General features: G+C 37.0%; 1 protein-coding gene across 2 annotated transcripts in view; it reads left to right on the top strand.

Moving 5' to 3' along the window:
- The window catches only part of TMEM135 (transmembrane protein 135), a 345,033-nt gene that overhangs the window by 76,608 nt on the left and 249,047 nt on the right, over nucleotides 1-19,378 (top strand). The window lies entirely within an intron of this gene.

Here is a 19,378-nt window from a genome sequence, read left to right as displayed (position 1 = left end):
CTTTTGGAATTGGGTTGGACTAGTGTGTTTTTGAACTCTTGAATTCTGTTAGAGTAGTAAGAATGAGAACTATCAGATAGGTCTTCTTTGTGGTACAGTATTACCATGAATGTACAAAAGTAAGGCTCCAACAAATTCGATTGATTTTTCAGTGGTGGGTATATCAGGAATTTCATGGAATGACCAAGTATGGGAAGGGTTGTGATTTGTATATATTTAGGGAACACCCATACCAGTGAAATTTTGCCAAAGTAAATATTTGTTCAGAATTATGTGCTTAGTGTTTGCAGAGCCATAACAAACAAATAGTGTGAAATGTTCCTGGAAAAATCGGCATGAAGTGTACACCCTTCAGAGACACTGGAGTGGAGGAGCAAGTGGAGGGCAGGGTCTATCAGGGGGACTGAGGAAGAGATACATCCCAGGGATAGCTGCTGAAAAGGACATAGATGGTAGCTTTCTATCTTAACTACAGTTTTCATCCCTGGGTGTGAAGTTCAGTTGTTTCTCTGTTGCTAAAGTTGCTCCTCCCTGATTAACACTGACTATTTGTAGGAATCAAATAAAGCAGTCTCACCAGAACAGATTCTGTTGAATAAAGTTAAACCCTGACTTAAAGACCTGTAAAATTACATTCTTGTGATTTGATGTAAGTATGAATACCTGTTAAAGTGAAACCTATATTTTAAAATAATAGTTTAACATATAAAATGTCTATTTCAGATTAATTTTGTAATATCAGAATGCTGAATGAACATTCATTATTTTATGTGCCAGAGGCTTTGATACTGATGAAATTAGTAAAATGTGACTTATCTCCTTTTTAATAATTGTAGTTAGTTTTACTTTCCTATTTTAGCAGTTTGATGGCAGTCACTAAAAAAAGAGGCAGTTATATTCTTATATTAAACTGAAATGCCATGTTTGTGTTTCTTCAAACAAAAATTGCTTATTTTAAAATGCTGGCTGGGAGGACCAGAGGCGAGGTGTGTGTGAGGAGAATATTCAGAGGTCAAGTCACTGGCTGGGGAGAATGCCCAGAAAAGGGAAAAGAAATAAAACTATTGAAGGCTACTTTCTTGGAGATCAGACATTTCCTCCCTTCCTTTCTGATGAGGAAGAACAATGCTTACCACCAGGCAAAGACAAAGAAATCAAGGATTCTGTGTCCCAGCCCACCCAATGGGCTCAGGCCATGGAAGAGCTCAAAAAGACTTTTGAAAATCAAGTTAGAGAGGTGGAGGAAAAACTGGGAAGAGAAATGAGAGGGATGAAAGAGAAGCATGAAAAGCAGATCAGCTCCCTGCTAAAGGAGAACCAAAAAAATGTTGAAGAAATTAACACCTTGAAAACTAGCCTAACTCAATTGGCAAAATAGGCTCAAAAAGCCAATGAGGAGAAGAATGCTTTCAAAAGCAGAATTAGCCAAATGGAAAAGGAGATTCAAAAGCTCACTGAAGAAAACAGATCTTTCAAAACTGGAATGGTACGGATGGACGCTAAGGACTTTTCGAGAAAGACAGATATCTCAGAACATACCGCGCAGATTGGAAAAATGGAAGATAATGTGAAATATCTTATTGGAAAAACAACTGACCTGGAAAATAGATTCAGGAGAGACAATTTAAAAATTCTGGGACTACCTGAAAACCATGATCAAAAGAAGAGCCTAGACATCATCTTCCATGAAATTATCAAGGAAAACTGCCCTGAGATTCTAGAACCAGAGGGCAAAATAAATATTCAAGGAATCTGCAGAACACCGCATGAAAGAGATCCAAAAAGAGAAACTCCTAGGAGCATTGTGGCCAAATTCCAGAATTCCCAGGTGAAAGAGAAAATATTGCAAGCAGCTAGAAAGAAACAATTCAAGTATTGTGGAAATACAATCAGGATAACACAAGATCTAGCACCCTCTACATTAAGGGATCGAAGGGAATGGAATAGGATATTCCAGAAGTCAAAGGAACTAGGACTAAAACCAAGAATCACCTACCCAGCAAAACTGAGTATAATACTTCAGGAGAAAAAATGGTCTTTCAATGAAATAGAGGATTTTCAAATTTTCTTGATGAAAAGACCAGAGCTGAAAAGAAAATTTGACTTTTAAACACAAGAATGAAGAGAACCATGAAAAGGTGAACAGCAAAGAGAAGTCATAAGGGACTTACTAAAGTTGAACTGTTTACATTCCTACATGGAAAGACAATATTTGTAACTCTTGAAACATTTCAGTATCTGGGTACTGGGTGGGATTACACACACACACATGCACACACGCACACATACATAGAGACAGAGTGCACAGAGTGAATTGAAGAGGATGGGATCATATCTTAAAAAAAAAAATGAAATCAAGCAGTGAGAGAGAAATATTGGGAGGAGAAAGGGAGAAATTGAATGGGGCAAATTATCTCTCATAAAAGAGGCAAGCAAAAGACTTTTTAGTGGAGGGATAAAGAGGAGAGGCAAGAGAAAAACATGAGGTCTACTCTCATCACATTCCACTAAAGGAAAGAATAAAATGCACACTCATTTTGATAGGAAAACCTATCTCACAATACAGGAGAGTGGGGGACAAGGGCACAAGCAGGGTAGGGGGGAGGATAGAAGGGAGGGCATGGGGAGGAGAATGCAATCCGAGGTCGACACTCATGGGGAGGGAAAGGATCATAAGAGAATAGAAGTAATGGGGGACAGGATAGGATGGAGGGAAATATAGTTAGTCCTATACAACACAACTAGTATGGAAATCATTTGCAAAACTACACAGATTTGGCCTATATTGAATTGCTTGTCTTCCAAAGGGAAGGGGTGGAGAGGGAGGGAGCTAAAGAAGTTGGAACTCAAAGTGTTAGGATCAACTGTAATGTTCTTACCACTGGGAAATAAGAAATACATGTTAAGGGGTAAAGAAAGCTATCTGGCCCTACAGGACAAAAGAGAAGACGGAGACAAGGGCAGAGAGGGATGGTAGAAGAGAGAGCAGATTGGTCACAGGGGCAATTAGAATGCTTGGGTTTGGGGGGGGAGGGGATAAAAGGGGAGAAAATTTGTAACCCAAAATTTTGTGAAAATAAATGTTAAAAGTTAAATTAAAAAAAAAATTGCTTATTTTAACAAAACAAGCATAGTACTTCTGACTTTATCTTGCTATTAAGTATCAGTATGTCTTTAGATACCAATCTAGATTAGGAATTAAAGCCTATTAAGTTTCTCTCTGATACATTATGAAATCTTATTGACCCTGAATATTTATTATCGTTGGATAGATCGATATTCTTTCATCTGTAATGGATATTACTGGAAAATCAAAACTAAATCAATAATATCTTATTCTTGTAAAAGCACTTTATGGTTTCAAAGTGCTTTCACATATGCTACCTAATTTCATGCTCATAAAAAAACCTGTGCAGTAGATTATATATGTATTATCATCATTTTGAAAGCTGCGGTGACAGGTTTCCAGGAGATGTAGTAATTTGCCCAGGTTCATATAGCGAGGAAATGAAATAGAAGGAACTTGAATTAAGAGCTTTTTTCTGATTCTAAGACCAGGGCTCTTTCTACCACGCTCTACTGACAACTTGTCATACAACTTTTTAGTTACATAAACATAAATTCTTCAATAGTTTATAATTAGATGTCATAATCCCTATTTCATAATGATGCCTTTGAGCTTTACTTCAAATAATTTAGTACTTCAAAATATCTATGATTTCAACAATGTTGGTTCTTTCTCCCATGGTACACATTGCAACCTTTATATGCTTCAGTTGTTGAGTTTGAACTGCTATGGCCAAAACCTCATCATCTGGTAGCCAGCCCTTTGGTGAGAAACCTCTCTCAATTCAGTATGCAGACCTTTGGTAGTAATCCATTGCTTGACCCTTACTCAAATCCTTTCTTGCTTATTGTGTGAGACCTGTCAGATCTTGGCCTCTATCAGAATAGCCTTCAAGAACCAAGGGTCACCACATGATCATGACTGTGTTTAAGTGGGATGTAGAAGTATTAAAGAATATACTAAGTTAAAAATATCTCTTTATAGAGGTTTAAAAGAAACAAAAATATTAAAAATTTGATAGCAAAACCTCTTCCCCCTTATTGTTTCTTTTTATAATAGCCAATATTGGCCAAAATGATTCTCTCCTGTACTTTGATAATAAATGCAATCTATTTTATAAGAAAACTGAGAAGAAATTCCACATTTTAAAGCACTTTAAAAATATAAGCTCCTATGTAAGTGCTATTAGAATGTGTGTATATATAAACAGATATACATACAGTATGTGTGTGTGTGTATATACACATAAATGTAAATTACTTTATTACATTTGATGACATTGACCAAGTTTAGAACTTTTCTTTGAAATTTTCTTTATTCTTATTTGTTCATCCATTGACAGCATATTCTCTTTAGTATGGCTAAATTCTTATAAATTTGTTGATACAGTTTATTAAATAGCTTTATTTATTTAAAATATAAATTTATTTATTTTAAACATCCTTTTCTCTTTCAATTCCCTCCCTCCCTCCCATTCTTCTATCCACTGAGAAGGCAAGCAAAATGATACCACTATACATGTGAAATCATGCAAAACACATTTTCATATTGACCATATCTCAGAAAGATAGCAAAAAAATAAAATGAGAAAATTATACTTCATTTTGCATTTTTATCAGTTCTCTTTCTGGAAATGGATAGAATTTTTTCATCATGAGTCCTTTGGAATTGTCTTAGATCATTGTATTGATCAGAGTAGCCATCATTACAACATTGTTATTGCTATTGACACTCTTCTCCTGAGACTTCTCACTTCACTTTGCATCAGTTCATTTAGGTTTTTTTCATGATTTTTCTGAAATCTCTTCACTTCTCATTTTTTGTAGCATAGTAATACTCCATCACAATCATATGCCATTCTTCAGCCATTCCACAACTGCTGAGCATCCCCTCAATGTCCAGTTCTTTACCAGTACAAAAAAAGTTGCTATAAATATGTTTATATAAATAGGTCATTTTCCTGTTTCTTTGATCTTTGTGGGGTACAGATCTAGGAGTGGTATTGCTGGGTCAAAGAGTATGCACAGTTTTAGAGCTGTTTGGGTATAGTTGCAAATTGTTCTGTAGTTCACAACTCCACTGACATTTATTAGTGTACCTATATTTCTAAAAATTTATTTATTTTTAGTTCACAAGATTCAATTCCACAAGCTTTTGAGCTCCAAATTTTCTCCTCTCCTTCTCTTACTTTTCTCTCCTCCTCAAGATTGCATACAATCTGATATGGGCTCTACATATACATTCACATTAAACATATTTTCACATTAGTCATGTTGCAAAGAAGAATTAGAACCAACGGAATGAACTCTGAGAAAGAAGAAGAAACAAAAAAGAGAAAGCAAATAGTATACTTTGATCTGCATTCAGACTCCATAGTTCTTTCTCTGGATGTGGACAGCTTTTTCCATCATGAGCCTTTTGGAATTATGTTAGAACCTTGCATTGCTGAGAGGAGCCAAGTCTGTTAAAGTTAGCCATCGCACAATGTGGCTGTAAATGTGTCAGTTCATATAAGTCTTTCCAGGTTTTTCTGAAGTCTTCCTGCTCATCATTTCTTATAGCATGACAGTATTCTGTTACATTCATGTACCACAGCTTGTTCAGCCATTCCCCACTTGATGGACATCCCCTCAATTTCCAGTTCTTTGCCACCACATAAAAGAGCTGCTATAAATATTTTTGTACATGTGGGTCCTTTTCCTGTTTGTATGATTTCTTTGGGATACAGCCCTGGAAGCCATATTGCTGGGTCAAAGGTTATTCACATTTTTATAACCCTTTGGCCATAGTTCCAAATTGCTCTCTATAATGTTTGGATCAGTTTACAATTCCACCAACAATGCATTAGTATTTTATTTTTTTATTAATTTTATTTTCAGTGTCCTATAATCACTGCTATATAACTTAGATTTTTTCCCCCTCCCTCCCCCTTACTTACCTCCTCCCTCTTTGAGATGGCTTACAATTTTATATAGGTTCTACACATACATTCCTATTAAATACATTTTCACTACAGTCATGCTGTGTAGGAGAATTAAAATGAATGGGAGAAACCATATAACAAACCAAAACGTAATACACACAAAAAATGATCTGTTAAGTGGAAGGCACCTTGCCTCAAAAGACCATTGGGAATTTTTTTAAGCCCTTGCAACAATGCATTAGTATTCTAATTTTCCCACATCTTCTCCAGCATTTATCATTTTCCTGTTTTGTCATGTTAGCCAGTCTGACAGGTATGATGTGGCACCTAAGAGTTGTTTTGATTTGCGTTTCTTCAATCAGTAGTGATTTAGAGCATTTTTTCATATGACTATAGATTTTTAGTGTACCTATTTTTCCTCATCCCTTACAGCATTTGTCTTTCTGATAGGTGTGAGATGGTACCTCAAAATTGTTTTAATTTGCATTTCCCTAATCAATAGTAATTTAGAGCATTTTTATATGACTACAGATAACTTTGATTTCTTCTTCTGAAAGCTGCTTCTTCATATCCTTTGACCATTTATTAATTGGGAAATAGCTCGTATTTTTATAAATTTGACCCAGTTTCCTATATATTTGTGAAATAAGGCCTTTATCAGAGAAACTTACTGTAAAATTTTTTTATATTACTTCATGATCTTGGAATCTTTTATCAAAATGTAGTTTCCCTGATTCTTTCAGTTAAGTCTGTTTTTGCTTTTGCTTTGTCTGAGATCATAATTGCCACTTCCCCTTTTTTGCTTCAGCTGAAGCATAACTCTGTATGTGTCTTTCTGTTTCAAGTGTGTCTCTTGAATATAACATATTGTTGGATTCTGTTTTCTAATCCATTTTTCACTTAGAACTTTATGTTAAAGTTGGGCTCTTCTCACTTGGGGCTGGGGAGATACTGCCCCAGGCTTGAGGCCTTTTTTATGCTGCTGTTTTTAGAACTATTTCTGTGGGTCCATATGTTTTTGGTGCTTCCAAGATGGTGTTAGCTGGGAGAAATGTGGTCACTGCTCTCCTGGTCTGCACTCTGGTCTTTATCCACAAAGGGTTCCTCCTCCCCTGAAGTCATAAGTATTAGTTTCTCTCTGCCTTCAAACAGTGACCAGGGTCCCTGCTCCCTTGTAACTAATCACGAAAGCTCCTCTTAGCCCTGGAACTGTGACTCAGATCTGCTTATGGATAATAGAGTTGCTAATCAGTGTCATTTGCACTCAATACCACCGAGGGTCCCCTGTTTCTGACCTGTTTGTTCAATCCCCTTACTCTCTTTGGGCTGAAAGCTCCTGAAGCTACTGCTGCTGTAGTCTGGGCCAGCTCCCATCTATGCGTCACAGACCTTTCCTGCTGACCTCCCAAGTTGTCTTAGACCAGAAAGATCTTGCACTCTGACCTTGTATTTGCTGTACTGCTTCAAAACTTGATTTGAGGAGAATGTTGGGAGAGTTCAGCTGGTTTGCTGTCTGTATCCTGCCATCTTCTATTAAATACTTTTTAAGTTTAATATGAAAGCTTTAGTCATAGGATCATAGATTTAGAGGTAGATGAGTCTCCAATTCATCAAACAGTTATTGAATGCCTTTTGTATGTCTTATATGTTATTGAAATCTTGGGATACATAGAAAAACATCCTTGCCTTCAAGGAGTTTACATTCTGCTGGGAGTGATACATGTTCACAGTAAGTAAATACAGGATATTTTTATAAGTCAGAATATACAAGTCATGCAGTTATTAAGTCTCATAATTAGAATTAGAACTTGGGACTCCTTAAGTCAGAATCCTGAGTTCTTTCCTCCAGATCACCTTGCTTTTGACTATTAGGTAAAAGTGGCAGGTTTGGTGGCGTTCACTCTGAAGCTTATAGTATTGGAAGGTAGGTTTGAAGTCTCCACAGGTTAAGTGATAATATAAGTTAACTAGGAAAGTTGTGAGCACTCTTTGATTTGTGTTTTAGGAGATATACTGCCAAACTTCATTTTTTGCCACTATTTACTCTGTTTTGATTTTCTTGTTAGTGTCCAGGATTTTGGAAATAATTTTTAGAACTAAAATAATTTATAATAATAATAATCCTATAATTTGTTTGGGATTTTGGGAACCCTTTTGGGCTAAAGATGGGCCCCTGTTGGCTTATATCTAACTCCTCTCTACATTAGAAAGAAATAGCTGCTAATATCTGATAAAATGAGAAAAACTGACTTATTAAGAGAATTTTAAATTTGAATATTCCCTTTGGGCAGTTGCTCAAATATGGTACAGGAAAAAATGGTAGTTTTCACTTTGGAAAGTTTAACTGCTTTTATTTCTTTTGAATGAACTTCTGCATTCATGTTTTACTATTGAGTTCCAGCTGTTGCTAGGAAATTAGTGAATGTGAGAGATTAACCATAATCTAAACATTTACTGTAGTACTTTTGTTATTTTAAGCTCAATCACAGAACTAAAGTCTGGGATTGATCAGCTCATTTTGGTATTTGATATCTCACTGCTGTTGAAGAGAAAAAAATGTTTGTCTTTGACTAATTACAATTAATACATGGCTTAGCTATTTGTGATTTATGTATTTGATTCAGTTTTGTAGCTACAGCCATATGTTTTATAGTGGGGTAAAGAGTTCTTCCCTTTTCTTTTTTCCCTTATTTGGCCAACCACATACCGATATTGGATAATAAAAGGTATTATTTAATTTTCTTAGCTAGTTTTGCCCTTAACTGAAGCCAAAGTTAATTTTTTTTCTGTGTTGAGAAAGTAGTTTATGCTATTTCTTTTTGGACAGAAATGTATGTTACTTTAAGCAGTACTACTATTAAAATCTGTATCAACTATACAATTAATTAATTAAATTCTGGGGAGATTATTTGTTAGAGTTTCTGTTAATTTGTTTTACAAAAAAAACATTTACAATGGTATTTCTTTAAGTGACAGAATTCTTTAATAGAATGCCTATCTATCTGTTTACTCACCCCTTTTCTAGGAACATATCCTGCTCGTGAAAAGAGGCACCTCTGATTTCACAGAATCACAGAATTTTAGTACATTAGAGAGATTCAAATAAAATGTTACCTGAGAGCTGTTTGGAGAGCATTTGTAATTGGGAGTACAAGTGGAACTCAACTGGAGAGATAGCATCTGAGTTGGGATTTAGAGAATAGGCATAAAGTAGGGAAAAATGAGGGAAAAACATTCCAAGTGTTGGAAACAGGGTAAGCAAAAACACAGAGGCAAGAAAATACAAGGTAATATACCAGGGATACCTAATAGTTCATTTGGACCAAAATTTAGGATATGAAAAGAGGAATTAGTATTAGAGAAGACTGGAATACAAAGAGAAGGGAGGCAGATTGGGGAGGACTTTGAATGCTAAGAGAGAATCTTTAAATTTTACTTGCTAGGCAATGATAATTGTAATAACTCATTTATATGCACTTTAACATTTACAGACTGCTTTCTTTATACCCCTTTTACATTTGTTGGAATGATGAGAACTGGAGAGGTTAAGTATTTTACCCATGGTCATAAAGTAGAGAAGTCGTTGGAGGAGGACATGAACCCAAGTTTCCTCATTCTATATGTACTGTTTTTTTTCCAGCAAATAAGGCTGCCTTTCCAGTAAAAAACCACTGAAGATTTTAGAGCACAGGATCTGTGTATGAGTTCAGTTAATCTGGCAAGGGATGAAGGTCACATTGGAAGGGGAAGAGGAATAGAGGTGAGAGAAGAGTACTAAGGGAATAATTATAATGATCTAGTTGGGTGATAGTGAATAGGGACCTGGATATGGGATAAGGTAGTAGGAAGAAAGGAAGGGACAGATGTGAGGGAGACTGACAAAGTAGAGTCAATAGACTTTGACAGGTATAAAAAAAAATCTTGATAAAGTTTAAAAAAAAATTTCCTTTTTTAGGAAATCTAAGATCTACAAGGAAATTTTAGGATCTACAAGGAAATTTCATGTACTCCAAACTCCACTTAAGCAAGCTTTCTGTATCTTTTTTTCAGCTGAGCAATATTTAATTAAAATGCCAGAGCAGAGGAAAGGTTCCTGTATAATTAGAAACTTGCTTTCAGTTTGTTATTACATCTATTAATTGAATTAACCAAGCCTGTGCAGTTAGTCAATATTTATTAATTGCTAGCATTTATATAATGCTTTAAGCTTTGCAAAGTGCTTTACAAATATTTCATTTGACCCTTAACAACAGCTCTGGGAGTTAGGTGCTATTGTTAGCCCCATTTTAAAGATGAGGAAATATAGGCAGACACAGGTTAAATGACTTACTCTACAGTAACTTACAGTAACTGTCTGAGGCAAGATTTAAACTCACATTTTCCTGACTCCAGGTCCAGTGATCCATCCACTGTGCCATTAAGTGCTGGGAATTCAAAGAAAGGCAAAAGACAGTCCCTGCTCTGAAGAAACTCAGTCTAATTGGGGAGATAACATGCAAACAACTGTACAAATGATCTATATATAGTACCAGTCTCCTGCTTTGAGGGAAGTGGAGAAAACACTATTCCATTCCGTTGGGTCTCCAGCCTCCCACTGGAAGAGGAGAAGCACCATTTCATTATCCGTAAATCTCCTTCCTTTGCAGTAAAGGAGGAAAATATCATTCCAGGTTATTATGCCAGGTCTTCTGGAGGAAGGGGAGAAAGCACCATTCCATAGAACACCAGAGTCCTTCCATCTAGGGAAGAGGAGAAAGGCCATCAAGTCTCCAGCCTGATTTCTGGCCTTGGGGAAAAGAGAGTAATGATATTTCTTCATTTTCTAGCACTGGTTTCCTTCCTTTAACTGCTTTAGGCAGTGGAGGAACTCCATCCTGAGACCAAACCCCTGGGACAATGAAAACCTATCTGAGCTGTTGCTCAATGATTAACATACTCTCCCCTGTTCATACCCTTCCCATCCCAGTGATTCTGAACCCTTAGCCATCATTCAAATTCTGTTCTCTTTTCCACACTGCCTGATCCCTTAATCTCATCTCCTCAACCCAATTCCCCACAATTTCCCATTCTAAAACTATCAACCCCTTCCTCTGTGCTTTCTGGAATGTTTGTTTCATAGATAATAACCTTGCTTTTATCTTTAATATTTTCCTTTCATACTCTATTTTGACCCTCCCTGAGACCTTGCTCCCCTTGATGACAAAGTCTCTCTGGTCTCCCTTCCTAGCATGATTGCACTTTTATTCATCTCTTGTGACATTTCTCACCTGTCTGCCCCCCCTCCCCAATCTCTTATTAGTTGAATTAGGGGAATTGTAATACTCCTTGCTCCCTGTTGTTACTTCCTCTGTCAGCATCACTTAGTAACCTCTCTTTTAAGGTTCAGTCAATGAATATTGTCTTCTAACCTCTAGGATACTGTGCGCTGCTGCCCCCCACCCCCCCAGCCCCCCCAAGAAGTTTAATGCCTGGCTTACAGTTTTTTGTCCCCTTGCCCTCATACCCTCATAATTGGGGTCTTTAGCATACATATTGATACTTCCCAAAGCACCCTTAACTCAAAAATCCTCAACCTGCTCATTTCACATGGCCTACTTCTCTACCCTCCTTTAGGAACACAAAAAATGATGATCATATTCTTGATTTTCCCATTACCCACAAATGTACCACTTCCATGTTTCTGAATTCTGAAGTTCCCTTATTTGATCACAATCAGTTGTCATTCCACCACCCCATCTTCTTTGTGGTCCTAGACTCTGCTCTTTATTTACATTGTGAGCTCAGCCCCTCAGTTCTTTCATGGGTTGTCACTCATGCATGGACTACTCTCTTCTTATCTTAACCTCTTAATGAACTAGTTTAACTCTACATTGTCCTCTTCTCAAGTCCCTTATCCCAAGGACAAGATTGTGTTACTGATCCTGCCTTGTCAAGTCTCAGCCTTGAATCATTGCACTCATGTGTCACCTTCATTACTATACATATACTATGAAACAATACTGGAGAAATCATGAAACCCTTCTGACTGAGTCCATTACAAATTTATGTTATATAACCTCAACTGGGACCCCATTGCTACAAGACAATCCTTTTGCACATCTTTAATTAATGCCTTTTCCTAAAGTGCCATTTCTAAACCTTTTCATCCCTTCTGATCTTGGTGCCCCTTCTGCACCCCGCAGTTTAGAACCCTGTCTTATAGGTTACTCTCAAAATTGAGACCATTCACTGCCTCTCTTCCTCTCCTCCTCATGTCACTTCACCTTCTGTCATGAAGAAGTGGCCTTTTTTTTTCTTACTAAGGCAAAACTCTTTTCATGCCCAGTTGACCCCATTTCATCCCACCTTATCCTATCATCTCCATTCTTTCATTTATCTTCAGTCTTTTTCATTCTGACCACTTCACTGATTCCTATAAACATGCCAGTGTGTCTCCATCTAAAAACTCTTACTTGATTTGTCCATCCCTGCTAGCTGTTGTCCCATATGTCTCGTACATTTTGTATCTAAACTCCTTGAAGAAACTGTCTATAATAGGTACTTCCACTTTCTTTCCTCCTACTCTCTTCTTAACTCTCTATTTTCTGACTTCTGATCTCATCATTCAACAGAAATTCTTCCCTCCAAAGTTACCAACAATCTAATAATCACCAAATTTAGTGGACTTTTTTTTCTTGACCACTCTGCAGCCTTCTTTTTAACTTCCCTATTATTGTAGAGGGTGTAACATCCTCCCAGTTCCTCAGGTTTGCCACCTAGGTGTCATCCTTGATTCCTCATTCTTTCTCACTCTCCTCCCCCGCCCCATATCCAGTTTGTTTCTAAGGCCTGTTGTTTTTAAAAGTCTTAAAAGCTACCTTTTTTGTAAATGGCCTTCTCAGGTGTATACTCTCAAGGTAGCAGACATGGATGGATCAAATGAGGATTTTTTGAGGACAAGGTAGACATGGTATGTTTGTATGCATTACCAGACTTAAATCTCCTCCATCATTTCACAGAAAAGTCTTTATCCTGGAAGATCAGTTCAGCTCTAGTATTCATACCTCAGAAGTACCCTTAGCCCTTGCAGCCCCTTCCTCTAATTGGATGGCTCCTTTCAGTGTCCAGGCTAGCCATTTCTTTATTTCTTATGTGACTCCAATGTGAACTTTTCCAGTACCAGATTGTTCCCTCCTTCTCCCTTGCCTCTTTTCAGTTTCTTTTTATGTGTTGTTTTCCCCCTTTAGAATGTAAATTCCTTTAGAATAGGGGCTGTGTTTTTATTTATGTGCCTGTTAGCACAGTGGCTGGCACATAGTAAGTAAACATTTAATAAATGTCTGTTGACTGGTAGTAGGGAGGTACTCAGTAGACAAGGAGAGATTGAAGATAAGTGAGAAAATGATAATAGAGTAAGAGAAGACAGGATCTAATAGGATCACTTGTCTGTGTAGTGGGATTTGACTTGACAGGGAGAAATGCCTCATTATGTGTAATACAAGTGAAGGCAGAGATAATAACAAAATGCATCTGGGAGATAATGAGTTGAGGAAGAGAGAAAGGGAAGCTCTTGGAAAATGACCAGTTTTTTCGGTGAAATAGGAGTCAGGGTTCTCAGCTGAGAGGGTTTGGGGAGGAGAAACCATGGGAAGTTTAAAGAGGGATGAAAAGATTTGGAAGAGCTGCTTGGGAAATTGTGAAAGTCAGCCATTGAGGGAGATATAAAAGTGTTGCCAGTTGAGGTAGTGTAACAAATTTGTAGTGGATGCAGTCAGCACAGTTTTGGAATTTTCTCCTGCTTTGTTTGGCAACACATGTGTGGGAGCAAAGGCAGTGCCTGCCCTGATGAATGAGGGGTGAGGCTTTTCAGGGCAAGATTAGCAGTAGATTAAGAGAAGTACAAGAGATTAAAGAGCAGAGGACAGTGTAGAGTTGAATTGATTCATTTAAGGGTCCAAGATGGGGAAGGAAAGATAGTGTAGCAACTGTTGGGATGATGACCTGAGAAAGAATGAATTAAAACTGGGAAGTAACATTGTGAATGAAGAACAGGAGTTGGGGTTGCAAGGCAGTTGGAGAAAGTAGATTATGATCAGAATAAGGGAATTCAACGTTCATGAACATGGAAGTGGTACCTTTGTGGGATATGACAAAATCAGGAGTTTTTCCATCCTTGTGTGTGGCTGAGGGGTGGTGGTAGAATAGGACATTGTAAATGAGGTTGGAAGTTGAGGAACTGGAACTTGGGAGGGGGGGGCAGTGTTTGAAGGAGTATTACAATGTATGTTGAATTTCTCCTAGAATGAGGGTAGGAGTTGAGGAGGAGAAAAAGATTATGACTTAGGCACTGAACTTATTGAGGAAAGAAAAGAAGTGTATTGGAGGTCTGAAGGCAACAGCTTCCAGAATTTTGATTGAGTGATAGATACCTCAAAGAGGAAGGATTACCGATTCGTGGAGGGGGAGGGAAAGCCTAGAAGTGGCATTTGGAAGCAGTGAATATTCCAGATCTTCTCCCTTTGACCAGGAACAGGGTAGGGTGAAGGAGAATGAGTAAAAGTACAGCCAGTGTTGAATAGGGTAGTCAGTGAGGCTGTGTCATCTGGAAGGAGCCAGGTCTTATCCTGTGTCAGGTGTGATTAGTGGGAAAAGAAAAGATTTAAGAAGAAAATGAGTTACCTATAGTGCAAGTATTCCAGAAAGCACAATGAAAGGGATAGGTAGCTTTGTTGTCTCTTAACCTCTCTGGCTATTAGTTTCCTCCCCTGTAAAATCATGTTGGACAAGATTACTTTTGAAATTGCATTTTTTACAAAACAATGTTCTATCAGCGTTTTTTATGAGGAGGTGGTGTGGATTTGGGGGCAGAAGCCCTGGGTTTGAATCCTGAGATTTTGGGCAAGTCACATGGCCTCTCTAGACCTTAGTTTCCTCATCTTTAAAATGAGGGACTGCATTAGGTCAGGGGTAGGGAACCTGCAGCCTCAAGGCAACATGTGGCCCTCTAGGTCCTCAAGTGTGGCCCTTTGACTGAATCTAAACTTCATAGAACAAATCCCCTTAATAAAAGGATGTTCTGTAAAATTTGAACTCAGAAAGCTGCAGTCAAGGACGTAGAAGACCACATGTGTTCTCAAGTCCGCATACTCCTCTCCCCTGCACTAGGTGATGTCAGTGTTTCCTTCCAACTCTACATAGGTCGTAAACAGCAGAGCTGAGATTCAGATCCCATGCTCCTTTCCACCCTCTTAAAGACCAATTTTGACCATGTTACTCCTCCAATATGACGTTTGGAAATAACACTGTAGGTTTCATCTGTCAGTACAAAGTTTATTAAGAATATCTTCTTTCATTCAGCAATTGATAAGTGGTCAAAGGATAGCAACAGGCGGTTTTTTGATGAAGAAATCAAAACCATATGTACTCATGAAAAAAATGCTCTAAATCATTACTGGTCAGAGAAATCCAAATTAAAACAACTTTGAGATCATATTGGCTAAAATGATAGATACTCTTCAGTTGGGGAATGGCTAAACAAATTGTGGTATATGTTTGTGATGGAATACTGCTGTGATAAAAGAAACAACAAACTGGTTGATTTTAGAAAAACATGGAAAGATCTGGACCTTTTAAGGAAGATGCTATCTACTTCAGAGGAAAAACTGACTAAGAAATATGAACAGTACTTATATACACACACACACATATATATATATCATATATATGTGTATATATAATACATTATATATATTCACATTTAATTGTAGCCTTTTCTAAGGTAGTTAGGGAGGGAGAAAAAATAAAATAAAAGCTGTACAGCAGAGAACAAAAGAAAACTTAGAAGGAAGCACAGAAAAGCTGAGTAGCTTTGAAAATAGTATGTAGTATTTATTGCATAGGTTTTCAAAAAAAAGTAAACAGTTTGAAATGGAAATAGTTTTATATTGAATGCTTTCCTTATGTTCTGCTGTGTTCATAGAAATGTTCTTTTTTTTTCTTGATTTGCACTTAAGTATATAGTGAATTAAAAAAAGAGTATCACCTCCCTATTCCTAGATGTTGTGCTCCTCTTAATGCAGACTGAGAGGTTGTATCAGCTCTATTGCTACTGTATTGCATTATTGATACTGAGCCTACAGTACACTAAAATCCCCAGATCATTTTCAAGCTGTTATTTAGCCATGCATACCTCATTTTGGGTTCTTTTCTAATCCCCTTGTCAATCCTTTCTCCTTCTTTACCACCATGAGCATCAACCATTGACTAACTGCTGGTGAAGGGCAGATAAGCCTACCATTCTTTGAGTAATAACTCCTATTGGTCCCACTTCTACCCATCGTTCAAGGGCTCAGCCCTTGTGGAGAAGGGGCTTACCTTCCTTATCAGCTGCTGACCAGTTACCACCCACAGGGCAGGCAAGCCAGTCTAACTTGAGCAGCAAGGCACCCCCGAGGGAGAGATAGGCGATCTATGCAAGGCAAGTGAAGCCACCAGGGGAAAAGAAGGGGCTAAGGTAATAAGCATAGTGCCTATTTTGTGCCAGACACTGTGCTTTACAAATATTATCTCATTTGATCCTCTCAACAGCACTGCAGGATAGGTGCTATTATTATCCCAATTTTACAGCTGAGGAAACTGAGACAACCGGGTTAAGTGACTTAGGCAGGGTCATACAGTCAGTGTCTGAGGTCAGATCTGAACTCAGATCTTCCTGACTCTAGGTCTGGCTCTCTATCCATAGAGCTACTTAGCTGTATTACCACCATCTTCTTGACTACCATCTTTCCTCAAACCTGGATGGCAAGAGTTGAGGACTCTGAGCCTCAGAGGTTCAAGAATGGCTTCATTCCAGCCCAGCCCTCCTCAGCTTCAATGCAGGGAATTAACCCTTGTAGGGATGCCACCTGGCACCTGCCTCTGTAGGTTTACAGACCCCACCTCTTAAGCAGCTACAAATACAGAAAACCTGGAAAAGAAGGTTGTCATCTTCACCAAAGTCCTTGGTACTGTCAAGGGTTTCAGCATCAGAAAATTGATTTGTTTTATCAGTGGAAATGTTGTTGAAGAAGATAACGTTATTACTTACTATCTACTTTTCAGCCACACTGTAAATCTTTTCCATTTACGTACAGCTGAAACCTCCTATATCTCTTGTCTTCCCCATTAGAAGGTGAACTTTTTTCAGTCTTTATTCAGTATTTTATTTTTCCCCAGTTACATGTAAAAACTGTTTTTAACATTTTTTTTAGGTGAACTTCTTTAGAGAAGGAATTACTTGACTTTTCTTTTTGTATTCCCAGTGCTTAACACAGAACTTTTCAGGTAGTAAGCATTTAATAATATTCATTCATTCATCCATTCATCCATTCATTCATCCATCCATCCATCCATCCATCCATCCATCCATCCATCCATCCATCCATTCATTCATTCATTCACATATTCCTTTTCTTTGTTATTTTTCCCAGTTTGTGTCCCTAATGTTTTTCACCGAATTGGTACCTCATAGTTGTTTTTTGAATTAAGTTGAATTATTTTCTTTGGCCTTTATTTCATTTAATGTTATTCTGTGAATTTTGTTGGATTGAGATTGTAATTTACTATGAAAGTAATTAATTATGAGAAGAGAATAAGTGTGATAGTCATAAGCTTTAATGGAATAAAAAAGAAGCATCGATAGTGTGAGACTGGGGAAGGATTAAAACCTAATAATTACTATTTATGTGACTATGGCCAGTTTACTGAACCTCTTTAGGCCCCAGTTTTCTCATCTTTCAGTTGAAGTGGTTGGATTTCTAGAATCTTGTTTTAAAACTTGAAATTCTACAAAATTTTTTAAAATATTTCAGTATATCTGTGATCTCACTGATGTTTTTCTGTGGGAAAATAAATTTAGCTTTTGTTGCAAAGTTTTAAAAGGCAGTGCACTGCCCACAAATTTGCTAACTAGGTTAGACAAATGTCTAGTGATAAATTAGAGACTTTTAGCTTTATCATGTCGTTCTAGGCATTCAACATACTCTCCAAATTTTTGCTGTGCCAGTCATTCATTTTAAATAGTTTTAGCAGAATCCTTGCAAGAAGTTATTGAAAATGGTTTCTGTGTTTGTTATCTAAATGTTATAGCATTTACCATTGCATGTTGGGCTCAGGAGACAATATGGTATAGTCACACCAGAAGCCCTGGGTTTTGAATTGCCACCTATTAGCTGATGATATTGGGCTAGTTAAGTTTCCATTTCTCAGAATCCTTGTTCTTTTGAAAATGGAGATAGCTGTTTTTGTTGTTGTTTTTCTTTAGTACCTACATCATGGCATTGATATGAGTTACACATGGGACAAAATTTTAATGTGTTTTGTAAAATCTGAATACACATAAGTTGTTATCGTTGTAATAAACACCATCCTGGAAGTATAAGAAGTCTCTGAAAGATGGTGGATTTCAGTAGTTCATTTTCAATTGTTTGCTTGTGAAGCTAACTTTGGATACATTTTGATAGTTAGATGTACCAAATTTAAATGTACTAAAGCCACTTAATAGCAAGGATTCTTTTTTGTTTTGACTTTTTGTTGAAGGGCAAAAGAGAAGAGAACAACAAAATATTAGATATAAAATTAGGGTAGTGGGACAAGTTTTTTTAACTAGCACAATTCATTTATTTTCGTTACTTTGAGGCATATAGTGAAATGCATCCTATAGGCTAACTCTCTAGAATTAATATCTAAAGCAAGCCCAAAACTCCTCTAAGTGGGCTTGAACCATATTAAAACGTAATTGGGAAGTGTTTAACAAAATAAGTAGAAATCCATTACAACTTAGATAATGTTAATTTGTGGTTTTCTCAGTCTAACATGTAGGGCATGGGGATCCATTTCTGTTTGATACTACCGATCCAGAGCACTGTTTCCATTTAAGAATTTGTATTTAAGATGGATATGAAAGCAGGTTTACCTTATACTTTTTTTAACATAATATAATTTGTTTTTAGATCACTATTTGAATCAATTGATATTTTTTCCCATGTGCATGTGTTACTCCTAGATATTGATTAAAAAATTAGTTTAACGTTTTTGGTTCATGATGTGAAATGAATCTCATAGTGCTATGAGTGTCATTTTCACATATTGGTGAAATAAATGCGATTAACTATGCAATGGTCAAGCAAAGATTTTGGGAACATTTTGGTATTGATCTTATTGTTATATTTCTCCCACATCTGATGATTTTTGAAAATTGTGCCCACTGTTAAATTGTCAGAATCTGTGATATGATTCTGGGAAGGCCTGTTCACAGTGTAGTGTCAGATAGTATCAGGGACAGAATTTTATAGCGATTAGAAAAGCATTCAGACATTATATTATAATGGTGAAATTTTTTCAAAAAAAAAATTTATTTTTGTTTTTATATC

The sequence above is a fragment of the Notamacropus eugenii genome, chromosome 5 (genome assembly GCF_028372415.1).
Source record: "Notamacropus eugenii isolate mMacEug1 chromosome 5, mMacEug1.pri_v2, whole genome shotgun sequence".
In the NCBI taxonomy this organism is placed as follows: domain Eukaryota; kingdom Metazoa; phylum Chordata; class Mammalia; order Diprotodontia; family Macropodidae; genus Notamacropus; species Notamacropus eugenii.
This window is presented reverse-complemented; position numbering and strand designations above follow the sequence as displayed.